We start from the raw sequence: 25,982 nt of genomic DNA, 5'->3' as shown, positions 1-25,982 counted from the left end.
TTTATTTTATTTTTATTTAGGATCGGCCATTAGTATATACACATCGAGAACAATGTTGTGTGGCAACCGTTTCGGTCATCAGTATTATCCACATGCTGCTGTCGGCAACCTCAACTACCGGAAGAACGGTCGTCCTTTCACCACCAAGGTTCGTCCCCGAGCCACACCAATTAATAATGCATGCACCAACTAGCCTAGTCACGGCCAAGGAGGATTCAACACGGTAGAGCAAGTCCAATCATTATGGCTAATGCCCAGCGCCATTGCTTCTCACAAGGCCATCCATAGCACTAGCTAGCTTGTTCATCAGCTTCTTCTCTTCCTACTAAGAACTTGTCCACCTTCTTCCTTCATTCATCAAAGAATATGGCGGGGGTGAGCATCGGGACGGGGGCGATGAACTCCCTCCTCGTCAAGCTTACCGCCTTGCTCAGCGACGAGTATAAGCTGCTCACGGGTATCCGCAAGCAGATTGACTTCCTAAAGCGCGAACTCAGCAGGATGCAAATCTTGCTGGAGACACTAGTGGGTATGGAGAAACTCGATGGCCTGGCAAAAGGTTGGAGAGACAACGTGCGCGACCTCAGCTACGACATGGAAGACTGCATCGACCGCTTCATGGACCGGCTTGGAAGGGGCGGTGCCAAACCAAAGTTCATGAAGAGGACGGCGCGCCAGCTCAAGACTCTGTGGGCGCACCATGACATCGCGACTCAGATCAAAGAGCTCAAAGCTCGTGTCATGGAGGAAAGCGAGCGGCGTGACACACCACCGGACTCGCGGGCTATGCCTACGGCCCAGGGCCGTCGGCATAGGTCCATTGCCGTCGGCATAGATCTATGCCTACGGCTGCCGTCGGCATAGCCCCGTCGGCGTAGATCACGTCGGCGTAGATGTGTCAGACCGTCGGCGTAGTATAGCCGTCGGCATAGGAGCGTATGCCGACGGCCGTGTGGCAGCCGTCGGCATAGTTTAGCCGTCGGCGTTGTTTTCGTCTGACGGCAACGGACGGCGCCGTCAACAGCGCTGGCGATTCAGGGGACGACACGTGGCGTAGGTATGGGAAATCTATGCCGACGGCCTAGCCGTCAGCATACCTACGCCACGTGTCGTCCCCGGCTTCTCCTGGCGGCAGGGCTATGCCTACGGCAAAGCCGTCGGCATAGATGGAAATCTATGCCGACGGCTTTGCCGTAGGCATATCTCTGCCACGTGGCAGCTCCTGGTTTCTCCTGGCAGCAGGGCTATGCCTACGGCAAAGCCGTCGGCATAGTTTTCATATATGCCTACGGCTTTGCTGTAGGCATATCTGCCACGTGGCAAGCCCTGGTAACTCCTGGGCGTATATATGCCGACGGCTTTGCCGTAGGCATAGTTTTTTTGTTTTTTTTATTTTCCCTGTTTTCTCTTTTCCAATTCATTTGACAGCATTTCAAAACAGAACAATATGAAATTATGCAGAAATATGACAATTCATCATGTGAACATACTCAAGTTCATCTAAACATACTCAAGTTCACCATCATCATCTAAACATACTCAAGTTCATCACATCATCTAAAGATCATCACCGATGGAAGTTCATGAACATAAAAGTAGTGCAAGACATGAAACATGATAAAAGTAGGAATATGAAAGGCATGGCACGATGGCCACATGCACGGAATCATCAAGCAAGAGCACCCCCGCCAAAACCACCACCTCCGCCAAAACCACCACCACCACCTCCGCCAAAACCGCCATCGCGACCACCACCACTCTGCCAGATCGGAGTGACTGGGGTCGACGGAGCAGGAGTCGAGCCACCGGTCCCCTACATGTTTCAGAAAAGATTCTAACGGTAAATATGATATGATAGTGTTTCATGAACGAGAACTAGTTTGCTAGTAGTTAGGCAAATGTACTAACCGGACCATCACTGCCTAGTGCCACCCATTCATCGAACGTGGGCACGTGTGGGGGTTCTCCCGCAGGTGGTGGTGGGGGTCCCATTTGTGGTGGATCCGTGCGGTTAGTCCAAGACGCCAACATAGCCTGAATGTTAGTTAAACAAGCAAACTAGAAGATCAGAAGGAATGGAAGTGCAAAAATTTAGGTTGGTTTTAACAGGGCAAAACTAACCGTCATCATCTGACGGTTGTAATCATCGTTTGCCTTCACTCGTTTCAAGTACTCCCGCACCTCGAGATTCCTATGCTCGACAAACTCCTTATATGCCTACATAATTTAGGTTGTTTCTAAGTGAGCAATGCTGAAAATAAACTGAGAATGCAAGATAGAAAAAGATAAAGAGGAAGTACTTACAGCATGCTGGCGGGCTAAGGGAGTCTGTGAACGCCCCGTACTCTCTAACTGGCTCGGGTTGCTAGCCCGAAGCCGTGTGTACGAGATCGAAGGAGTGATCAAGCCATCAAAACACGGATACCGGCCATTCTTCTTCCCCTGGATGGCCACCACCGCCGTGTCGTCGATCTGAGACTGGGCGACCTCAGCAACAGGAACATCCGGATGCAACTCCTGATAGTGATGAATGTAAGACCCCAGGTGCTCCTCGGTCTTGCCGTAGTACTGGCTCTCGCCCTCCTTGCGATGACTCCGCTCGCGGGCCAGCTTCCATGACTCCATGTCTGAGAGCGGCCTCTTCAACTTGTCCTCCTACAACGTCAAATAGAAGTCAGCCATACATAAGAACATGACGTAAAGAAGAACAGAAATGCATCATGCACATAGATATACCTTCATGGCCTTGAAGCCCCAGTGGTTCCTGTTTCCTTGGCTGTGTGTCCCGTCGTCTCCACGGTTAGCCCGGGCCTTGATGCTCTTGGCAACAAACTCTGCATCGGCGCCGAGCCACCTATCCACCAAACTCGCCCATCCGTCATGCCTTCCATAGCACCAACGAGGAACAACCTATGCAAATTTTGGAAGCATGACATGTGAGCACGAAACATATAGTTGACTGCTTGAAACAATGAAAAGTTAGTAATAGTTACCATCATGAACTGCTCCTTGCTCAAGGTAAGTCGTAGCTTCTGCGCTTGAGTTTTGGGCATCTTTTGTTGCAGGTAGTAGTGGTAGTACTGCGAGACGGCAACCCAGCGCACCTCGTACTGCAACTGACGAGCTTTCTTCTTCGCAGCCGCAAGCAAGACCACGTCGGCTCTGGCCTTGTGCTCGTCAAGAACTCTATAGAGTTGCTGCAATCATGCAAAAACCAGAAGCAAACAAGGCATGAGTTGAGTGATTCAATGATAAACTATGAACGAAACTGAAGACAAGTGATTCAGAAGAGAACTTACCCAAAATTTGGTGATCACGGCCTTAGCGGTCGTCCCGTACTCCGCGTTGCTGCAAGCCTCGTAGTGGGCCCAGCTCGTGGCCAAAACCCGCTGCTGCGGGTCCCTGTCTGGCCGCGGGCAGAATAGGCCAGGCCAAAACTCCTTCAACAGGACAGTGATAAGGCCGTTCGGTTTACGGCCCTTTCCGTGAAGGATCCAGTTTCTGCAAAAGAATCAAATGATTGCCATGTGTACAATAAGAAAATGTTGTCATGTGTTGAAAATATGATTGAGAGGCACTTACTCTGTCCCCACAGGTTCAATGAGCCACTTGTGCTCCTCGATAGAAGGTGGTGTAGGTAGTCCGGCATTACCACGCAGCCACCCCTGCGAAGAACCCGGTGGCAAGTCACCCCACAACGCGGGATCAACCTCCCCTCCACCCTCCTCGGCCTCCTCCTCACCCTCCTCCTCGGCCTCCTCCTCCTCACCCTCCTCCTCGGCCTCCTCCTCCTCGCCATCAGGAACGTACTCCTCCTCCTCAGACTCAGAAGGTGCCTCTGTATAGGAGGGCATCAAAGAAGACCCTCCTATTTCAGACACGGCCCGGAGTTTTTTGCCCCGGTTGCCTCTCCCCCCACCTCCTCCTCCTCTAGGGGCTCTCCCCCCACCACCTCCTCCTCTAGGGTCTCCTCCCCCGACCCCTCCACCTCCCTGTGAGGTGTCATCCTCGCGTAGTCGGGAGGGAACCTTGTGGGCTCGTCCACTCCGAGTAAGTCCTTTAAATTTACTGAGGAAACTAGCGCCGCTGGACTTGCCCATGATTATTAAACCTGCATTGAGAAGAGAATAAACAATTAGTAAGGATATCAATTAAACAAGCATACAGGAAAAACATTAATACCAGAAGAGCACATTAAGCATACTATTGTAATGATCATTAAAAGAACTTACATTTTCTAGAACCCATATGAATCATCACTATTGTAATCTATTTGTGGACCGGTCTCATCATCACTATCACGCATATCTTCTTCGTTGTCTGACGGAGGTGGAGGCTCTTCCTCATCGTCAGCGTCTTCATTTAACTTTTCAAGCATAATTATGTCTCTTTGATTCACAACTGCCTCACCATCAATCCGTGCGTCGTCGTCGTTTGGGTCCAGGTCAACATAACCCAAGTCATCATCCTCGTTGCTTTGGACCACGTCATCATGTTCCTCTTGATAGAACACTCCCTCGTATGTCATGGGGTTTATGTTGTAGTAATCATCATCGTTCGGGTCCGGTAGCTTACCATGCGGCGACACCTTGAACACAACTTCCCAACCCTTTAGGTACTCTTTCTGGCATGGGTAAGGCAGATAATATACTTGTGTGGCCTGGGTAGCGGCGATAAAGAGATCAGCTCCGGCATAGACGGTTGATGGTTTAACTTCAACTAAACCAACAGAAGGCGTATGTCTCAGACCCTTTTTGGGGTCGAACCATCGGCATTTGAACACAGTGAGACTTAGGTGTTCGCGGCCACGTTTGAATGTAAGCTCGTATATTTTTCCTACCCTTCCGTAGTAATCTACTTTATTATCTCCTTCAGTGAAGACTCCGGTATTTATGGTTTTGGGATCAGGCCGACTGTTCTGGTGCTCCTCTGTATGGAAGCGATACCCATTCACATCATACTTTTCGCATGTCATGACGACAGGATCAAAACCCATAGAAACCCATCTCAATTCTTCATCCATTGATCCGGTCGGATCATTTCCCTACAAGTTTAATTGAAATTATAGGGTGCATGAGTTTAATTGAAATTATAGGGTGCATGAGTTTAATTGAAATTATAGGGTGCATGAGTTTAATTGAAAGTGTGAAAAATTACTTTCTCCATGAACCACGCAACGAAATTTTTCCTTCCATCAGCACCCTTTCGGAGAAGAGCAAGTGCCTCCGCTTCAGTAGGAGGCAGCATTCCCGTCCATTCTTCTTCAACGAATCGACTACAATAAGAAAAGCGGTATAAGAACTAGGCAAAGTGAACATAACGAATTGACTCAAAGAATGGTGCTAAGGTATTACCTCATCCACTCATCCTCAACTTCCTTGATGTTGTGCAAGATATAGAACATGACATCCTCCCACTCATCTCGTGGCATGAGATAAGGTTTCGAGCATCCAGCCCTACCACCTTGCCCGATGAATAGAGGCAACTTGGGTTTATACTTGGGTTCTTCTGTATTGTATCGAGACACCTTATTGTGCAACGTGGGAACATGGTCCGGATAGTAGGCTGTCCTGAGGTCTGCCACCTCCTCTAGGATAACTGCCTCAGCTATGGAAGCTTCAATCTTAGCTTTGTTTCCACATTTCTGTCTCAGATGCTTGTTCTGTCTCTCAGGGCCGTACTGCCAACGATTCTGCACAGGGCCCCCCAACAATACCTCGTTCGGGAGGTGCAAAATGAGATGTGTCATCGGAGTAAAGAAGCCTGGCGGGAAGATCTTCTCTAGCTTGCATATCAACTCCGGCGCCTTCTTATGCATTTCTTTTATCTTCTCAGGACATACTTCTTTAGCACAAAGCGTGCGGAAGAAATGGCTTAACTCCGCAAGCACACGCCAGACACGCTCGGGAACATAGCCCCGAACCATAACCGGCATAATCCGCTCAATCCATACATGATAGTCATGACTCTTGAGCCCGGTCACTCTGCCCGTTGAAAGATTGACCCCCTTACTTATATTCGACGCATAACCATCAGTGAACTTCACGACGTGTTTCAGCCACTTGAATGCCTCCATCTTATGATCCTTTTTAAGTACGAAGTCAGCATCTGGCTTGAACCAAGATTTTCGACTGCCTGTGGGAGGCTGCATGTGTAGACGTGGTCTATCACAAATATTCTGTTGATCAACTCTAGCATTAACATTATCCTTTGTCTTATCAGGAATGTTGAGGATCGTGCGAAAAAGGGACTCTGCGACATTCTTTTCGGTGTGCATCACGTCTATGTTGTATGGAAGTTTGAGGTCCTTAAAATAGGGAAGCTGCGTGAAGGGGGTAATGTGAGTCCAGTTGTGCGTCTCACCATATCCTTCAAAAAATTTCCCTTTACCTTTTCCTTTTCCTTTGCCCTCGCCCTCGTCTTCGCCTGTGGCTTTGCCTTTGCCTTTGCCTTTGCCTTTCCCTTCACCGGCAGGCTTAAGAGCTTTCAGCTGAGCAAGCACATCCGCACCAGAAAACGTTGGAATCTCGTTTACTTCATGGACAACTTTGCCTTTTGTGAAGTTCTTCTTGTCTTCCCTATCAGGATGGTCTGGAGGGAGGAACTGTCGATGCAGGTCAAATGCAACATACTTGCCACCCTTCTTCAGCCAAATGAAAATCAAGGCCTGCATGCACACTGGGCAAGGCATCTTTCCACTTGTACACCATCCGCAGAACAAGGCATAACCGGGAAAGTCATGCATGCAATATTGTAGCCAAACTTTCATCAAGAAATTTTTCTGCAGATGTCGGTCGTATGTCAACCTCGGGAAGTACCAAGAATGGTGCAAATCATCCACCAACGGCTGCATAAACACACTCAAATTCTTCCCCGGATATTCAGGCCCCGGAATTATAAGCGACAGGAACATGGTCTTGCGTTGCATTATGGCGCCGGGAGGGAGATTCAGCGGAATAACAAATACGGGCCAACAGCTGTATGGATTAGACGACATACCATATGGATTGAACCCATCACCTGTTATAGCAATTCTGACATTCCCAGCCTCGGCTGCTTCCTCCGGGTACTCTATATCGAATGACTTCCATGCTTCACCTCCTGATGGATGTACAATTTTTTTTGGATTGTACCTTTTCCCTTCCTTGTGCCACTTCATCATTTTGGCAGACTCCTCGGTGATGAAAAGGCGCTGCAGTCTTTTTATAAAATCAAGATACCGAAGAACCTTCACAGGGATTTTTAGCTGCTGCTTCTGACCATGCTTATCGACCACCTCAATATACCGAGAGGAACCGCACTTCCTACAGTACTTGTCATCCGCATACTCATGCCTAAACAAAAGGCAATTCTTTGGACAAACATGTATTTTCTCATAGTCCATCGAGAGCGCCTTCATGATTTTCTTCGTACCGTACATGGTTTTCGGCAGTTCATGGCCCTCAGGCAGGCTATTAGCCCATACTCCCAGAAATGCTTCGAAGCAACCTCGGCTACAGCCGTACTCAGCCTTGACTGCCATCAGTTGCGAGATGGCATCCAGCACAGACAGCTTGGCACCCTCATAGAGAGGTTTCTTTGACGAGGCCAAGATTTCCAGGAAGGCCTTTGCGGTTTCCTCCGGCTCCTCCGGTTCATTCGCTGAATGTGACGGAGGTGTCGGCTGTGCAGCAAAGACATCATCTAGCATGTCTCTAACCCCATCGTCCTCATAACCAGCGACGCGTTGTCGTATCACATCCTCTCTACCACGGTCCCGCTGGGCAAAGTTTATCGGCATATTAAAGTTGGGCATAAATCCATGCGTGCGAAGGTGCTTAGTCATCTCACTCTTATCTCTGCGGATACGCCTCTTACATCTGGCACACGGGCATTCTGGCACCATCCTCATTGGACTACGGAATATCTCTTTCAAAAACACATCAGTTTTCTCGACCCACTCTGTTGTTACTTGATTCCGACGGAAAAACCCACTATACATCCACTGATTATCTGCCATCTCTGCTTTATTGGAAGCCACACAACAAAATTAAGGATTCATTTAAATTACTCACATCAATATTTTATTTTTTGCAAGGTTGACGAGAAACGACATTTAATCCACCTACATCTCTAATAGGTAAAGATGGGTCCTAATCCCACCCGAGAATGTGTAGATTGAGTACGTTGTCCATGCTCTACCCCATTCCGAGACAAAATTTCGGCAGCACCTCCCCGCTGTTCTCCAAATACACGTCTCGGCAAAATGCCGAGAGAATGTGCATCCGGAGAACAACAGGGAGGCGCCGCCGAAATCCTGTCTCGGAACGGGGTAGAGCATGAACAACGTACCCAATCTACACATCCTCGGGCTGTCCGTGGAAAGCGCTGGACAATCCGAAAGAGCTGCGGTGATAAATATGCAATTGAATGCATATTTATCGATGCAACCCTTTCGGACGGGAGACCTAGGTTACGCGACTTGATGTGAAAATTTAATCTAGTGACATGATTAAAAGAACGTATGAGGTGGTGGATTTGTAGCTCACCCTCGGATGTAGATGATGTAGTCGATCAGCGAAGGGACAATCAAAGACCAAGAGCTCCAACGTCAATGATCACTCCACCGGAGGCAACACCAGAAATCCTCTAAATTCCACCAAATGAAAAAAATTAGGTCATCACATCACATATAAAGCATCATCACACATCACATCATATCACAAACTTGTTTTAGCAAGACCAACTTGATGAAGTAACCACTCATCATATCCAAATTTTAACTTTCGTCTCTCTATCTTCACAAAAAAATTACTCTTCCCTCTCATCTCATCTTCACAATACATATATCTATAATATTGAGTATGTATCTAAAAACATAGTAAAACTACACAAATATCCATTCATCTCATCTATCTATCTCACATTGTGCACTTAATTTTTTTCACATTTATACTCAATTTCATTTCATTCATCTATCTAACATCCATCTATCTAATCATCTATTACTATACATATATATGCATTCATCTACAACATTACTACACAAAAAGGTAAAAAAATCTTACCTACGGATGAGGGGGCGACCACCGGAGCAGGGGACGACCACCGGAGTAGGGAGCGGCCAGTCGGGGCAGGGGACGACCACCGGAGCGGCTGGGGGCGGTCGCCGGAGGGGCCGGCCGGTCGGACCAGCAGGGGGCCGGCCAGGCTAGGCCGTGGGCCGGCCGGGGCGGCGTCCACACAGGGAGGGCCGGGGTCGAGGAGGAAGGGGCGGGGGCGGCTGGAGCAAGGGAGGGGCGGGGGCGGCTGGAGCGGGGGCGGCTGGAGCGAGGTGCGGCGGCGGCGGCAGGTCGGGGTGGGGGGTGCGGCGGCGGCGCAGGGGTCGGGGTCGGGGGGTGCGGCGGCGGCAGCTCGGGGTGTGGGGGAGTAAGTGAGTGGATGGGAGAGACCGTGACGGGATAAGGTCAACTATGCCGACGGCTAAGCCGTCGGCATAGCTCGGGGCGCCACATGGCACCTATGCCGACGGCTTAGCCGTAGGAATACTTTTTTTTTCTTTTTTATTAACCACGTCACCGATCCGCGTATAAGCTTCCCTATGGCCGCAAAGCCGTCGGCATATTTTTATTTTTACTTTTCTTATTTTGTATAAATTTTATAATGTTTTCTTATTTTTTATAAATATTTTAATGTTTTCTTATACATATTTTTTACATGCAGAACATTATTTAAAATGTACCATACATTTTCTTTAATGATCTGGAACATTATTTTTAATGACATGATCTTTTTTTATATTGTACAACAATTTTCTAAAATATCACGTATATTTTTTTCTATGGTCTTGTGAAAGGTGATACATAGGAGAGCAACTGACTGAGGGGTACCGTTACCGAGTGCCTGATCCGGTAACTATGCGAGTGTCTGATCCGTCTACTACCGTGTCATCGCCGTCCGTTAAGGGGGGCCACGCCCCGGAGACGCGTGCCGCCTCTTCGGACATGCCACCACACCACCCCGCATGTATGAGGGCCCGGTGCGACGCTCCGGTGGCATTGCTACCCCCCAGGGCCCCCGACCCGCCTAACCCTGTAGCGTTTGACCACGGGATCTAGCCCTTTGACTTTGCACGGACGGGATTTGACCAGTGGACCTCTCCACCCAGTTTTGTTAGGTCAGCCCATAGGAACACTTTGGAGCAACATCCGGGCCAGACCCACAGCAAGATCCCCTCCGTGTAGACCCGACGCGTCCGTTTCCCCCCTCCAGGTGCCAGCGGTGGCGCCATCCGTGAGGGGGGCCAAACCCCGGAGACGCGTGCCGCCTCTTCGGACATGCCACCACACCACCCCGCATGTATGAGGGCCCGGTGCGACGCTTCGGTGGCATTGCTACCCCCAGGGCCCCCGTCCCGCCTAGCCCTGTAGCGTTTGACCACGGGATCTAGCCCTTTGACTTTGCACGGACGGGCTTTGACCAGCGGACCTCCCCACCCGGTTGTGTTAGGTCAGCCCATAGGAACACTTTGGAGCAACATCCGGGCCAGACCCACAACAAGATCCCCTCCGTGTAGACCCGACGCGTCCGTTTCCCCCCTCCAAGTGCCGGCGGCGGCGCCGTCCGTGAGGGGAGGCACACCCCAGACACCAAAAATTATGAAAAAAATATTATCGTTCCTATAGCACATGTGCCCACGTCGTGCAAAAAAACTCATGATTTTATCGCGCTCCGAGTATTTAATAATATTCACGCCGCATCGTTACCACAGAATGGCTACTACCGTGTCATCGCCGTCCGTGAGGGGGGCCACGCCCCGGAGACATGTGCCGCCTCTTCGGACATGCCACCACACCACCCCACATGTATGAGGGCCCGGTGCGATGCTCCGGTGGCATTGCTACCCTCCCAGGGCCCCCGTCACGCCTAACCCTGTAGCGTTTGACCAAGGGATCTAGCCCTTTGACTTTGCACGGACGGGATTTGACCAGTGGACCTCTCCACCCGGTTGTGTTAGGTCAGCCCATAGGAACACTTTGGAGCAACATCCGGGCCAGACCCACAGCAAGATACCCTCCGTGTAGACCCGACGCGTCCGTTTCCCCCCTCCAAGTGCCGGCGGTGGCGCCGTCCGTGAGGGGGGCCAAACCCCGGAGACGCGTGCCGCCTCTTCGGACATGCCACCACACCACCCCGCATGTATGAGGGCCCGGTGCGACGCTCCGGTGGCATTGCTACCCCCCCCCAGGGCCCCTGTCCTCCCTAACCCTAGAGCGGTTGACCACGAGATCTTGCCCTTTGACTTTCCACGAACAGGCTTTGAACAGTGGACCTCTCCACCCGGTTGTGTTAGGTCAGCTCAGAGGGACACCTGGGAGCAACATCCGGGCCAAACCGACAGCTACATCCCCTCCGTGTAGACCCGATGCGTCCGTTTCCCCCCTCCAGGTGCCGGCGGCGGCGCCGTCCGTGAGGGGGGGCACACCCGGACACGCGTGCCGGGCGTTTGCAACCACCACAACACTTCCAAACACATGAGAGGCTGCCTACGCAAGATTTGGCGGCATGCTAGCCCCCGGAGGCCGCCGGCCACAGCCGTAGACGCGCGAAGGGCAATCCGCGTAGAGGGGATTTTTCGGATACTTCTCCATCACCAAAAATTATGAAAAAAATATTATCGTTCCTATAGCACATGTGCACACGTCGTGCAAAAAAACTCATGATTTTATCGCGCTCCGAGTATTTAATAATATTCACGCCGCATCGTTACCGCAGAATGGCTACTACCGTGTCATCGCCGTCCGTTAGGGGGGGCCACGCCCGGAGACGCGTGCCGCCTCTTCGGACATGCCACCACACCACCCCGCATGTATGAGGGCCCGGTGCGACGCTCCGGTGGCATTGCTACCCCCCAGGGCCCCCGACCCGCCTAACCCTGTAGCGTTTGACCACGGGATCTAGCCCTTTGACTTTGCACGGACGGGATTTGACCAGTGGACCTCTCCACCCGGTTGTGTTAGGTCAGCCCATAGGAACACTTTGGAGCAACATCCGGGCCAGACCCACAGCAAGATCCCCTCCGTGTAGACCCGACGCGTCCGTTTCCCCCCTCCAGGTGCCGGCGGTGGCGCCGTCCGTGAGGGGGGCCAAACCCCGGAGACGCGTGCCGCCTCTTCGGACATGCCACCACACCACCCCGCATGTATGAGGGCCCGGTGCGACGCTCCGGTGGCATTGCTACCCCCAGGGCCCCCGTCCCGCCTAGCCCTGTAGCGTTTGACCACGGGATCTAGCCCTTTGACTTTGCACGAACGGGCTTTGACCAGCGGACCTCCCCACCCGGTTGTGTTAGGTCAGCCCATAGGAACACTTTGGAGCAACATCCGGGCCAGACCCACAACAAGATCCCCTCCGTGTAGACCCGACGCGTCCGTTTCCCCCCTCCAAGTGCCGGCGGCGGCGCCGTCCGTGAGGGGAGGCACACCCCAGACACGCGTGCCGGGCGTTTGCAACCACCACAACACTTCCAAACTCGTGAGAGGCCGCCTACGCAAGATTTGGCGGCATGCTAGCCCCCGGAGGCCGCCGGCCACAGCCGTAGACGCGCGAAGGGCAATCCGCGTAGAGGGAATTTTTCGGATACTTCTCCATCACCAAAAATTATGAAAAAAATATTATCGTTCCTATAGCACATGTGCCCACGTCGTGCAAAAAAACTCATGATTTTATCGCGCTCCGAGTATTTAATAATATTCACGCCGCATCGTTACCACAGAATGGCTACTACCGTGTCATCGCCGTCCGTGAGGGGGGCCACGCCCCGGAGACATGTGCCGCCTCTTCGGACATGCCACCACACCACCCCACATGTATGAGGGCGCGGTGCGATGCTCCGGTGGCATTGCTACCCTCCCAGGGCCCCCGTCACGCCTAACCCTGTAGCGTTTGACCAAGGGATCTAGCCCTTTGACTTTGCACGGACGGGATTTGACCAGTGGACCTCTCCACCCGGTTGTGTTAGGTCAGCCCATAGGAACACTTTGGAGCAACATCCGGGCCAGACCCACAGCAAGATACCCTCCGTGTAGACCCGACGCGTCCGTTTCCCCCTCCAAGTGCCGGCGGTGGCGCCGTCCGTGAGGGGGGCCAAACCCCGGAGACGCGTGCCGCCTCTTCGGACATGCCACCACACCACCCCGCATGTATGAGGGCCCGGTGCGACGCTCCGGTGGCATTGCTACCCCCCCCAGGGCCCCTGTCCTCCCTAACCCTAGAGCGGTTGACCACGAGATCTTGCCCTTTGACTTTCCACGAACAGGCTTTGAACAGTGGACCTCTCCACCCGGTTGTGTTAGGTCAGCTCAGAGGGACACCTGGGAGCAACATCCGGGCCAAACCGACAGCTACATCCCCTCCGTGTAGACCCGATGCGTCCGTTTCCCCCCTCCAGGTGCCGGCGGCGGCGCCGTCCGTGAGGGGGGGCACACCCGGACACGCGTGCCGGGCGTTTGCAACCACCACAACACTTCCAAACACATGAGAGGCTGCCTACGCAAGATTTGGCGGCATGCTAGCCCCCGGAGGCCGCCGGCCACAGCCGTAGACGCGCGAAGGGCAATCCGCGTAGAGGGGATTTTTCGGATACTTCTCCATCACCAAAAATTATGAAAAAAATATTATCGTTCCTATAGCACATGTGCACACGTCGTGCAAAAAAACTCATGATTTTATCGCGCTCCGAGTATTTAATAATATTCACGCCGCATCGTTACCGCAGAATGGCTACTACCGTGTCATCGCCGTCCGTTAGGGGGGGCCACGCCCGGAGACGCGTGCCGCCTCTTCGGACATGCCACCACACCACCCCGCATGTATGAGGGCCCGGTGCGACGCTCCGGTGGCATTGCTACCCCCCAGGGCCCCCGACCCGCCTAACCCTGTAGCGTTTGACCACGGGATCTAGCCCTTTGACTTTGCACGGACGGGATTTGACCAGTGGACCTCTCCACCCGGTTGTGTTAGGTCAGCCCATAGGAACACTTTGGAGCAACATCCGGGCCAGACCCACAGCAAGATCCCCTCCGTGTAGACCCGACGCGTCCGTTTCCCCCCTCCAGGTGCCGGCGGTGGCGCCGTCCGTGAGGGGGGCCAAACCCCGGAGACGCGTGCCGCCTCTTCGGACATGCCACCACACCACCCCGCATGTATGAGGGCCCGGTGCGACGCTCCGGTGGCATTGCTACCCCCAGGGCCCCCGTCCCGCCTAGCCCTGTAGCGTTTGACCACGGGATCTAGCCCTTTGACTTTGCACGAACGGGCTTTGACCAGCGGACCTCCCCACCCGGTTGTGTTAGGTCAGCCCATAGGAACACTTTGGAGCAACATCCGGGCCAGACCCACAACAAGATCCCCTCCGTGTAGACCCGACGCGTCCGTTTCCCCCTCCAAGTGCCGGCGGCGGCGCCGTCCGTGAGGGGAGGCACACCCCAGACACGCGTGCCGGGCGTTTGCAACCACCACAACACTTCCAAACTCGTGAGAGGCCGCCTACGCAAGATTTGGCGGCATGCTAGCCCCCGGAGGCCGCCGGCCACAACCGTAGACGCGCGAAGGGCAATCCGCGTAGAGGGAATTTTTCGGATACTTCTCCATCACCAAAAATTATGAAAAAAATATTATCGTTCCTATAGCACATGTGCCCACGTCGTGCAAAAAAACTCATGATTTTATCGCGCTCCGAGTATTTAATAATATTCACGCCGCATCGTTACCACAGAATGGCTACTACCGTGTCATCGCCGTCCGTGAGGGGGGCCACGCCCCGGAGACATGTGCCGCCTCTTCGGACATGCCACCACACCACCCCACATGTATGAGGGCCCGGTGCGATGCTCCGGTGGCATTGCTACCCTCCCAGGGCCCCCGTCACGCCTAACCCTGTAGCGTTTGACCAAGGGATCTAGCCCTTTGACTTTGCACGGACGGGATTTGACCAGTGGACCTCTCCACCCGGTTGTGTTAGGTCAGCCCATAGGAACACTTTGGAGCAACATCCGGGCCAGACCCACAGCAAGATACCCTCCGTGTAGACCCGACGCGTCCGTTTCCCCCCTCCAAGTGCCGGCGGTGGCGCCGTCCGTGAGGGGGGCCAAACCCCGGAGACGCGTGCCGCCTCTTCGGACATGCCACCACACCACCCCGCATGTATGAGGGCCCGGTGCGACGCTCCGGTGGCATTGCTACCCCCCCAGGGCCCCTGTCCTCCCTAACCCTAGAGCGGTTGACCACGAGATCTTGCCCTTTGACTTTCCACGAACAGGCTTTGAACAGTGGACCTCTCCACCCGGTTGTGTTAGGTCAGCTCAGAGGGACACCTGGGAGCAACATCCGGGCCAAACCGACAGCTACATCCCCTCCGTGTAGACCCGATGCGTCCGTTTCCCCCCTCCAGGTGCCGGCGGCGGCGCCGTCCGTGAGGGGGGGCACACCCGGACACGCGTGCCGGGCGTTTGCAACCACCACAACACTTCCAAACACATGAGAGGCTGCCTACGCAAGATTTTGGCGGCATGCTAGCCCCCGGAGGCCGCCGGCCACAGCCGTAGACGCGCGAAGGGCAATCCGCGTAGAGGGGATTTTTCGGATACTTCTCCATCACCAAAAATTATGAAAAAAATATTATCGTTCCTATAGCACATGTGCACACGTTGTGCAAAAAAAACTCATGATTTTATCACGCTCCGAGTATTTAATAATATTCACACCGCATCGTTACCGCAGAATGGCTACTACCGTGTCATCGCCGTCCGTTAGGGGGGGCCACGCCCGGAGACGCGTGCCGCCTCTTCGGACATGCCACCACACCACCCCGCATGTATGAGGGCCCGGTGCGACGCTCCGGTGGCATTGCTACCCCCCAGGGCCCCCGACCCGCCTAACCCTGTAGCGTTTGACCACGGGATCTAGCCCTTTGACTTTGCACGGACGGGATTTGACCAGTGGACCTCTCCACCCGGTTGTGTTAGGTCAGCCCATAGGAACACTTTGGAGCAACATCCGGGCCAGACCCACAGCAAGATCCCCTCCGTGTAGACCCGACGCGTCCGTTTCCCCCTCCAGGTGCCGGCGGTGGCGCCGTCCGTGAGAGGGGCCAAACCCCGGAGACGCGTGCCGCCTCTTCGGACATGCCACCACACCACCCCGCATGTATGAGGGCCCGGTGCGACGCTCCGGTGGCATTGCTACCCCCAGGGTCCCCGTCCCGCCTAGCCCTGTAGCGTTTGACCACGGGATCTAGCCCTTTGACTTTGCACGAACGGGCTTTGACCAGCGGACCTCCCCACCCGGTTGTGTTAGGTCAGCCCATAGGAACACTTTGGAGCAACATCCGGGCCAGACCCACAACAAGATCCCCTCCATGTACACCCGACGCGTCCGTTTCCCCCCTCCAAGTGCCGGCGGCGGCACCGTCCGTGAGGGGAGGCACACCCCAGACACGCGTGCCGGGCGTTTGCAACCACCACAACACTTCCAAACTCGTGAGAGGCCGCCTACACAAGATTTGGCGGCATGCTAGCCCCCGGAGGCCGCCGGCCAGAACTGTAGACGCGCGAAGGGCAATCCGCGTAGAGGGAATTTTTCGGATACTTCTCCATCACCAAAAATTATGAAAAAAAATATTATCGTTCCTATAGCACAAGTGCCCACGTTGTGCAAAAAAACTCATGATTTTATCGCACTCCGAGTATTTAATAATATTCACGCCGCATCGTTACCACAGAATGGCTACTACCGTGTCATCGCCGTCCGTGAGGAGGGCCACGCCCCGGAGACATGTGTCGCCTCTTCGGACATGCCACCACACCACCCCACATGTATGAGGGCGCGGTGCGTTGCTCCGGTGGCATTGCTACCCTCCCAGGGCCCCCGTCACACCTAACCCTGTAGCGTTTGACCAAGGGATCTAGCCCTTTGACTTTGCACCAATGGGATTTGACCAGTGGACCTCTCCGCCCGGTTGTGTTAGGTCAGCCCATAGGAACACTTTGGAGCAACATCCGGGCCAGACCCACAGCAAGATACCCTCCGTATAGACCCGACTCGTCCGTTTCCCCCCTCCAAGTGCCGGCGGTGGCGCCGTCCGTGAGGGGGGCCAAACCCCGGAGACGCGTGCCGCCTCTTCGGACATGCCACCACACCACCCCGCATGTATGAGGGCCTGGTGCGACGCTCCGGTGGCATTGCTACCCCCCTAGGGCCCCTGTCCTCCCTAACCCTAGAGCGGTTGACCACGAGATCTTGCCCTTTGACTTTCCACGAACATGCTTTGAACAGTGGACCTCTCCACCCGGTTGTGTTAGGTCAGCTCAGAGGGACACCTGGGAGCAACATCCGGGCCAAACCGACAGCTACATCCCCTCCGTGTAGACCCGATGCGTCCGTTTCCCCCCTCCAGGTGCCGGCGGCGGCGCCGTCCGTGAGGGGGGGCACACCCGGACACGCGTGCCGGGCGTTTGCAACCACCACAACACTTCCAAACACATGAGAGGCTGCCTACGCAAGATTTGCGGCATGCTAGCCCCCGGAGGCCGCCGGCCACAGCCGTAGACGCGCGAAGGGCAATCCGCGTAGAGGGGATTTTTCGGATACTTCTCCATCACCAAAAATTATGAAAAAAATATTATCGTTCCTATAGCACATGTGCACACGTCGTGCAAAAAAACTCATGATTTTATCGCGCTCCGAGTATTTAATAATATTCACGCCGCATCGTTACCGCAGAATGGCTACTACCGTGTCATCGCCGTCCGTTAGGGGGGGCCACGCCCGGAGACGCGTGCCGCCTCTTCGGACATGCCACCACACCACCCCGCATGTATGAGGGCCCGGTGCGACGCTCCGGTGGCATTGCTACCCCCCAGGGCCCCCGACCCGCCTAACCCTGTAGCGTTTGACCACGGGATCTAGCCCTTTGACTTTGCACGGACGGGATTTGACCAGTGGACCTCTCCACCCGGTTGTGTTAGGTCAGCCCATAGGAACACTTTGGAGCAACATCCGGGCCAGACCCACAGCAAGATCCCCTCCGTGTAGACCCGACGCATCCGTTTCCCCCTCCAGGTGCCGGCGGTGGCGCCGTCCGTGAGAGGGGCCAAACCCCGGAGACGCGTGCCGCCTCTTCGTACATGCCACCACACCACCCCGCATGTATGAGGGCCCGGTGCGACGCTCCGGTGGCATTGCTACCCCCAGGGCCCCCGTCCCGCCTAGCCCTGTAGCGTTTGACCACGGGATCTAGCCCTTTGACTTTACAGGAACGGACTTTGACCAGCGGACCTCCCCACCCGGTTGTGTTAGGTCAGCCCATAGGAACACTTTGGAGCAACATCCGGGCCAGACCCACAACAAGATCCCCTCCGTGTAGACCCGACGCGTCCGTTTCCCCCCTCCAAGTGCCGGCGGCGTCGTCGTCCGTGAGGGGAGGCACACCCCAGACACGCGTGCCGGGCGTTTGCAACCACCACAACACTTCCAAACTCGTGAGAGGCCGCCTACGCAAGATTTGGCGGCATGCTAGCCCCCGGAGGCCGCCGGCCACAACCGTAGACGCGCGAAGGGCAATCCGCGTAGAGGGAATTTTTCGGATACTTCTCCATCACCAAAAATTATGAAAAAAAATATTATCGTTCCTATAGCACATGTGCCCACGTCGTGCAAAAAAACTCATGATTTTATCGCGCTCCGAGTATTTAATAATATTCACGCCGCATCGTTACCACAGAATGGCTACTACCGTGTCATCGCCGTCCGTGAGGGGGGCCACGCCCCGGAGACATGTGCCGCCTCTTCGGACATGCCACCACACCACCCCACAGGTATGAGGGCCCGGTGCGATGCTTCGGTGGCATTGCTACCCTCCCAGGGCCCCCGTCACGCCTAACCCTGTAGCGTTTGACCAAGGGATCTAGCCCTTTGACTTTGCACGGACAGGATTTGACCAGTGGACCTCTCCACCCGGTTGTGTTAGGTCAGCCCATAGGAACACTTTGGAGCAACATCCGGGCCAGACCCACAGCAAGATACCCTCCGTGTAGACCCGACGCGTCCGTTTCCCCCCTCCAAGTGCCGGCGGTGGCGCCGTCCGTGAGGGGGGCCAAACCCCGGAGACGCGTGCCGCCTCTTCGGACATGCCACCACACCACCCCGCATGTATGAGGGCCCGGTACGACGCTCCGGTGGCATTGCTACCCCCCCAGGGCCCCTGTCCTCCCTAACCCTAGAGCGGTTGACCACGAGATCTTGCCCTTTGACTTTCCACGAACAGGCTTTGAACAGTGGACCTCTCCACCCGGTTGTGTTAGGTCAGCTCAGAGGGACACCTGGGAGCAACATCCGGGCCAAACCGACAGCTACATCCCCTCCGTGTAGACCCGATGCGTCCGTTTCCCCCCTCCAGGTGCCGGCGGCGGCGCCGTCCGTGAGGGGTGGCACACCCGGACACGCGTGCCGGGCGTTTGCAACCACCACAACACTTCCAAACACATGAGAGGCTGCCTACGCAAGATTTTGCGGCATGCTAGCCCCCGGAGGCCGCCGGCCACAGCCGTAGACGCGCGAAGGGCAATCCGCGTAGAGGGGATTTTTCGGATACTTCTCCATCACCAAAAATTATGAAAAAAATATTATCGTTCCTATAGCACATGTGCACACGTCGTGCAAAAAAACTCATGATTTTATCGCGCTCCGAGTATTTAATAATATTCACGCCGCATCGTTACCGCAGAATGGCTACTACCGTGTCATCGCCGTCCGTTAGGGGGGGCCACGCCCGGAGACGCGTGCCGCCTCTTTGGACATGCCACCACACCACCCCGCATGTATGAGGGCCCGGTGCGATGCTCCGGTGGCATTGCTACCCCCAGGGCCCCCAACCCGCCTAACCCTGTAGCGTTTGACCACGGGATCTAGCCCTTTGACTTTGCACGGACGGGATTTGACCAGTGGACCTCTCCACCCGGTTGTGTTAGGTCAGCCCATAGGAACACTTTGGAGCAACATCCGGGCCAGACCCACAGCAAGATCCCCTCCGTGTAGACCCGACGCGTCCGTTTCCCCCCTCCAGGTGCCGGCGGTGGCGCCGTCCGTGAGGGGGGCCAAACCCCGGAGACGCGTGCCGCCTCTTCGGACATGCCACCACACCACCCCGCATGTATGAGGGCCCGGTGCGATGCTCCGGTGGCATTGCTACCCCCCAGGGCCCCTGTCCTGCCTAACCCTAGAGCGGTTGACCACGAGATCTTGCCCTTTGACTTTCCACGGACAGGCTTTGAACAGTGGACCTCTCCACCCGGTTGTGTTAGGTCAGCTCAGAGGGACACCTGGGAGCAACATCCGGGCCAAACCGATAGCTACATCCCCTCCGTGTAGACCCGATGCGTCCGTTTTCCCCCTCCAGGTGCCGGCGGCGGCGCCGTCCGTTAGGGGGGCCACGCCCCTGAGATGCGTGCCGCCTCTTTAAACATGCCACAACACCACCTCGCACATGTATGAGGGTCCGGTACGATGCTCCGGTGGCATTGCTACCCCCCCCAGGGCCCCCGTCCCGCCTAACCGTGGAGCGGTTGACCACGAGATCTAGCCTTTTGACTTCCCACGGATGGGCTTTGACCATTGGACCTCTACACCCGGTTGTGTCAGGTCACCCCTAGGGACACCCGGGAGCAACATCCGGGCCAAACCCACAGCTACATCCACCGTGTAGACCCGACGCGTCCGTTTCCCCCTCCAGGTGCCGGCGCCGTCCATGAGGGGGGCACACCGCGGACGTGAGGGGGGTCACACTCTGGAGACGGGTGTCGGGCGTTTGCAACCGCCACAAAACTTTTGCCGGCATAGCTGTTTTTGATTTTAATAAAATATAATGATCTATATTCAAAAGAACATGACCGCACATTATTAACGTGCTCGAAAAATACAAATCATATATATATATATATATTCATAATATATGAAAAAAAATACAAACTACATATATATTCATATGTATGTTTATATTTAACATGCTACATGTTAGTTTATATAATAATACATAAAAAAGCTTAAAAAAATACATATGAAAAAAAAAGTCTACCTATGCCGTCGGCATAGAGACGGCCAGGTTTTAGGCGGCGGGCGGCGTGCCGCGGATCGCTGACGTGGCATGTATGCCGACGGCAGCCGTCGGCTTAGCTCATGGACGGTGCGCCGCGGATCTGTGACGTGGCATGACGATATATGCCGACGGCCGGCCGTCCAGGCCGTCGGCATAGATTTGTCGACGTTAGCCGCTGGTCACGGGCGGGGTCGCCGGGCCCACGGGTATGCCGACGGCCTGGTTATGCCGACGGCTGCTGTCGCCATGTTCGCAGCTGGGCCGACGACATATGTATGCCGACGGGTGCCGTCGGCTTAGCTCGTGGTAGCCCGACGGCCAAGGTACGCCGACGACCAAGACGTGGCTGTCGGCATAGCGCAAAGTAGGCCGACGGCTGCCGTCGGCATTGATTTGGCCGTCGGGGTAGGGCCAGTTTCCGGTAGTGACAGGTACAAGCTACCTACGTACTCTTGGGGTTGTGTGCTATTTCTCGATGCTACATCGAGATTGATAGAGTTCTTATTATGAAAAAATGGTGCTAGGTACAAGCTGGATGAGAGTTACTACAGTGCAACAAGGACGGTGGAGATAGACCCACGGATAACCACGCTCCACGAGGAGGTCAAAGGCTTGGTGGCAATGGACGACCGAGTGAAGCAAGTTACTACTTTATTGATGGATGGGAGTATGGAGCTGAAAGTGGTGCCGATTGTCGGCTCCGGTGGGTTGGGGAAGACCACCTTGGCAATGGAGGTGTATCGCAAGACTGGAGTACGAGAATACTTCCAGTGCCGAGCTTCCGTATCTGTTTCACGCACTCTTGATCTACAGAAGCTCTTGGAGGATATCTTGGCTCAAATCGATGACAAGGAATGTCAGCCAGAGGGTTGGAACATAGACCGACTAATTCGTAAAACTGCACAAATCTTGACCGGAAAGAGGTACTCCTATATTGTTTTGTTTTGTACTCTATATTTATTCCCCTGTACCTACCATTGATTAACTCTTTCTATAGTTAGATATCAGGGAATAACTATTCTTTTTAAATGGCTAGATCAGATCGAACCAATGCCTCTATTTGTATTTTGTAGTACTCATGTTTAGCCTTATCTATTTTGAAACCGGAGTAGTTTGATTGATGCAAAAGAAGTTACCTGAAAGAGGAACTAAAACGTTTAAACAGCCAGGCCAGATCGAATTAATGGCACTACTTTTAGCCCTAATCTATTTGTAGCCAGAGTAGTTTGATTGATGCAAAAGAAAATACTGAAAAATCAAGCACAAAGGTACAAAATATTTTGGGGAATATGAAATTAGTTGTCATTGCAAGTCATCACACCTATGAAATGCTTAATGATGCATAATATTGAAAGCAGGTACTTCATTGTTATTGATGATGTATGGAAAGAAGAACACTGGAAATTGGTCAAGTCAGCATTTCCTGAGAATAATAATGGTAGCAGAATAATTGCTACTACACGCATTAGCCATGTAGCTAATGGGTGTTGTTCCAACTTTGGTGGTGAACCCTATCAAATGGCATCTCTAGATGATGTTGATTCTCGAGAATTGTTCTTTAAGAGAATATTCCCCGCAGATAATCCATGTCCTCTTGAACTGGAAGACGTTTCAACTAAGATCTTAAAAAAATGTGGTGGTCTTCCACTAGCTATAATAACATTTGCAAGTTTGCTTGCCAATAAGACACATAAGATGGATGAATGGGAGAGACTGCAAGATTCCATTGGTACTGGTCCTTCACTTGATAATGATGGGAATTTAAAAGGGATGAAAGATATACTATTACTCAGTTACTGGGATCTTCCACACCATTTGAAGACTTGTTTGTTGTACTTGTGTATATATCCAGAGGACTACAAGATCGAGTGTAGAGAACTGAAATGGAAATGGATGGGTGAAGGATTCCTTGATAGACGATAGGGACGTCTGGATGAGGTAGCAGAGAACTGTATCAATGAACTTATTAATAGAAATATGATCCAGCCAACTGATATTGATCATGATGGTACTGTGAAATATTGCCGAGTCCATGATATGGTGCTTGACCTTATCATATCCTTATCTGATGAACAGAATTTTGCCATTGTTTTAAATGGGCGTGTATGCAATTCATTTCCAAACAAGATTCGACGTCTGTCCATGAAATTTAGTGGCAAAGAGCATAATGCCGCAGTCTATGCAATTACAGAAACCAAGAAATATGTTCGCTCACTGACTACCTTTAGGCAAGTTCAGCAGATACCCCACCTTGTCCTTGTGGACTTCCTTGCTTTGCGGGTGTTGGATCTTGAGGGATTTTATTATTTGGAAAACAAGCATGTAAAACATATAGGAAGCTCGCGTCAGCTGAGATATTTGAGAATTCACAGTGGGAAAATTACTGAGCTTCCTGATGAAATTGGAAAGCTGCAGCAATTAGAGACTCTGGATTTGAGACACTGCTATTCACTTTTAAGACTGCCATCAACCATGGTGCAGTTGCAGAAATTGGTGCGCCTATTTGTCACCGATTACACACAATTACCTGCAAGTGAGTTCCGGAGTCTGCAAGCCTTGGGGGAGTTACGATTCAGCGAAACTGACGACCCAGTGAGAATTGCGGAGGAAGTAAATGAGTTGGGCAAATGCAACCTTCGCTATCTTCGTACTGGAGAGATAGCCGAGCGTCTGTTCTGTAACCCATGCTGCACATACCCGTGCCTCCAAGTTCTTAAAATTAAATCAGATATTGAAATGGAAATGGTTCCCAGGGGCATGGCCTCCCTTAAAAATCTCATGAGACTATGGATACAGGTCAGGCAATTTGAGGAGGAGGGTCTCCAAGTCCTGATGGGCATGCCTTCTCTGACCCATCTTCAACTAAACATACAAACTGAGATGAAAGAAAAGCTGGCCGTGGGTAGTAATGGATTCAAACTCCTAAAGGTCTTTCGCTTCAAATATAGGTCAAACCCTTCTGCTTTTAAATTTGAACGAACATCAAGTGGTGGACTGGACATCTCAGAAAATAAACCAGATGGACTGGGGCTAACATTTGTTCCAGGTGCTGTGCCAGCACTCCGATGCCTCTGTCTTAAATTGAGCCCCATGACGGTGGCGTCAGATTTTTTTGCAGACTTGGGTGTCGAGCATCTTCCAGGCCTTGTACACCTCAAGGTCGAAATCAATTGTAACAGAGCAACTCCAGGCAGGGTGGAAGCCGTGGAGTCTTCCGTTGAAAAAGCAATCAACCTGCACACCAACCGTGAAATCCATGTCCAGAGAGTCTCTGAAGATAGCATGTTTAAGGATGAAAAGGAGTGGGAAGAGGCCGTCTTGAAGAAAAGAAAGGAAATGGAAGAAATGCTTAGGCGAATTCTTGATGGAAGGCTCGCACGAAGAAACGAGACCTGAAGAGGAAGAGTGAGAGACTAACCAGCAGGAACTGGCCGCCTTATCCCGGTAATTCATATGATCGTGTTTTTACTCACTCCCAGAAGTAACAAACAATTATCTGGAAGATAATATGTCCTACGTTCTTCGTTCTGAAAAAATAATCAAGAACATGTTCCATATACATTGTGCTGAGCTGACCCTGTATTCATCTTCAACAGCAGTTCGTGGATCCAAGTCAAGTGAGAGCTTCAAGGTTGTCCAATCCAGTCCTGCCGTTTGCTGCAAGTCTGCAATTCAACTGGCCGGCCACCACACCAGCATTTAATCTGCAGCCATATTCAGTTTGTATTCCGAGAGAGACAAGCCAGGTGTAGACCGTATCTGCAGTGTTGAGTGGGTCAGATGAATTCATGGTGCCTTATCTGCAGTGTGAGATATTTTTTCTTTCCTAAATCTATTCGCCAGCCTCCCATCATACTAGATTTGCTTGAGTAGAACATACAGTACGTGTGTGTGTGTGTGTGTAACATCCCTAAATTCTATTTATCTCTCGCCAGGGCAGAACTCTGTTATTGTTTGCCTTATGATTTAAACGAACCGAGTCAAGCGATGTATCTGGGAAATATTTGTTTTTGTGATATATATATGGGTTTGATGGGCTGTTGTTGTGTGTAGGTGCTGGTTGGCACAAGCTGAGAGGTGCTCATTAATTTGCAACGCGCTCATGCATTATTGTAGAGGAATAGGATGTAACTCTCAATGTATTGATGGGTGCATATTGATGGGTACATAGAGCAAGTCATATCCTCAACTATACACAAGGAGGAGACTTGGAGTACAAGAATACATGTGCTAAATACATATCTCAACACCCCCCGCAGTCGAAGAGACACCGTTGCTGACGCAGAGACTGGACCGGAACTCCTCGAAAGACGTCGTAGGCAAGCCTTTGGTCATGATATCGGTAAATTGTTGGGAGGTGGGAACGTGTAGAACACGAACATGGCCAAGAGCCACCTGATCCCGAACAAAATGGATATCAAGCTCAATGTGCTTGGTGCAACGATGATGAACCGGGTTGGCGGAGAGGTAGACGGCGGAGACGTTGTCGCGGTAGACTACTATGGCCTTATCAACAGGACACGAGAGCTCGTGAAGAAGCTGATGTAGCCATGAGCACTCAGCAACAACGTTGGCCACAACGCGGTACTCAGCCTCGGTGCTAGACCGCGAGACAGTGGGTTGCCGCTTGGACGAGCACGACACCAGGGACTGTCCAAGGAAGATGCAGTAACCCGAAGTAGAGCGACGGGTGTTCGAGCAGCCAGCCAAGTCGGCGTCGGAGTAGGCGACCAGATCAGTGGCAGTGGAGGCGCGCAGAGTAAGACCAAGATCCATAGCACCACGGATGTAGCGGAGAATCCGCTTAACGGCGGTCCAGTGAACGTCTCGAGGAGCATGCATATGTAGGCAG

General features: G+C 53.0%; 1 pseudogene; it reads left to right on the top strand.

The window, feature by feature from the left end:
• The first annotated feature begins 278 nt into the window (after positions 1–278).
• LOC123082202 (disease resistance protein PIK6-NP-like) lies at positions 279–24,526 on the top strand (annotated as a pseudogene).
• Positions 24,527–25,982: the final 1,456 nt, after the last annotated feature.

This window comes from Triticum aestivum, chromosome 1B, assembly GCF_018294505.1.
Source record: "Triticum aestivum cultivar Chinese Spring chromosome 1B, IWGSC CS RefSeq v2.1, whole genome shotgun sequence".
Lineage (NCBI taxonomy): Eukaryota > Viridiplantae > Streptophyta > Magnoliopsida > Poales > Poaceae > Triticum > Triticum aestivum.
The sequence above is the reverse complement of the archived record's forward strand: the minus strand, read 5'-3'. Positions and strand labels throughout refer to the sequence as shown.